Here is a 1,274-nt window from a genome sequence, read left to right on the forward strand (position 1 = left end):
GATCTTGCTGGGAAGTGTCCCTCATTCCTCTATGCAATGCCAATGCAGGGAGGGGAGAGCAGAATGATGGGTACCAAGCTATTGATGCTGTGGAGCAAGGTAAGTGGTGAAATTCCATTCAAGCAAACTAGAAAGAATATGGACTGGAATGGAAAAGAACTTAACTGAGAAAAGGCAGTTTTCTGAAAGTGGAGAAAGATGTTAGAAAGGTGCAACCTACACCAGTAACAGGGATTTTGCCTCTTTCTGGTATATAATAATTGCTAGGGACTGTGGAAAAGACCCTGAGTTATTCACCAATCCTAGAATGACTAAAATCATTGGTGCCATATGGTTGTGATAAAAGACCTCCATAAGTGTAGTGTGGAGCTAGGGACTATTCAGAGCACACAGGGAAGGTAGAAGGCACTGCTGAGACCCTACTGCACCCCATGGTGCAGCTCCAAAAGTCTGCTCCTGGAAGGTGAATGTACACAAAGAGAAAATGGGAATGAGCCCTGACAGTGCAGAGCTTATACAGAAAGTCTAAAAGAGCTATGGTCATTCAGAGAACTGAGTTGTTATAAGCAAGTAAATACCAGAGAAACAGAAAAAGCAGCTATTAAACTAAATAAAATTACTGCAGGAACATATAGATATATGTTTTAATGTATTTTTCAAGTTGTAAATTCAAAGTTCTTAACCACCAGTAAAGGAGAGGTTTGACACAGGCTTTCTGACTGTCAGAGTGGGGTGAGATTCCTTATGGGCTCAAACCCATCACGAGATGCAGATGTGGTTATGTGAAGCTTTGCTGCCTGTGATGGCAGGAGATCAAACGCCATGGCCTGAGAGGTCCCTTTTTAGTCCTGTATCGCTAGGAAGGAAATGATGCAAAAGGGATTTTTAGACTACCGTTATTAATAGACTGGAAAGAGCTATAAATTAATTCAGTCTGGGTGGCAAACAGTCATCTTAAACCTGTGTCACTTCCATGTCTGTGATGAGAATTTCTTAAAACCAGCCTGTGTCCCCCATTTGTTTCCAGTGCCGCACATTAAGAGGAGTTGGTGATTGCTGGCGGCTGGTCACGTTTGGATGAAGTCTCTCCGCGTTCCGGCTATCTCTGGTTTACCTTCTTCCTCACGGTGAGGAGCATTTCCAGTCTGCCGGGAACCACAAACGATTGGTGCCAACCCCGAAATGTCTCCCTGAACACCCCGAGAGAAAGCACAGCGCCTTTCCGCGTTTCTTCCATGCTGCAGTGGAGTCAGCAAGGGCCACAGCCCGGGCCC

The 1,274-nt window shown here is 45.0% G+C and overlaps 1 protein-coding gene across 1 annotated transcript in view; it reads left to right on the top strand.

Annotated features, from left to right (window-relative positions):
* SAMD13 (sterile alpha motif domain containing 13) overlaps nt 1-1,274 on the top strand; it is a 15,506-nt gene continuing 14,232 nt past the window's right edge. The window contains exon 1 of the mRNA XM_026854370.1: nt 1-99. The gene's annotated coding sequence lies outside the window, so the exon portion shown is untranslated. The remainder of the gene's footprint in view (nt 100-1,274) is intronic.

This window comes from Athene cunicularia (assembly GCF_003259725.1).
Source record: "Athene cunicularia isolate RWA chromosome 8 unlocalized genomic scaffold, athCun1 chr8_part1, whole genome shotgun sequence".
NCBI classification, from domain to species: Eukaryota; Metazoa; Chordata; class Aves; order Strigiformes; family Strigidae; genus Athene; species Athene cunicularia.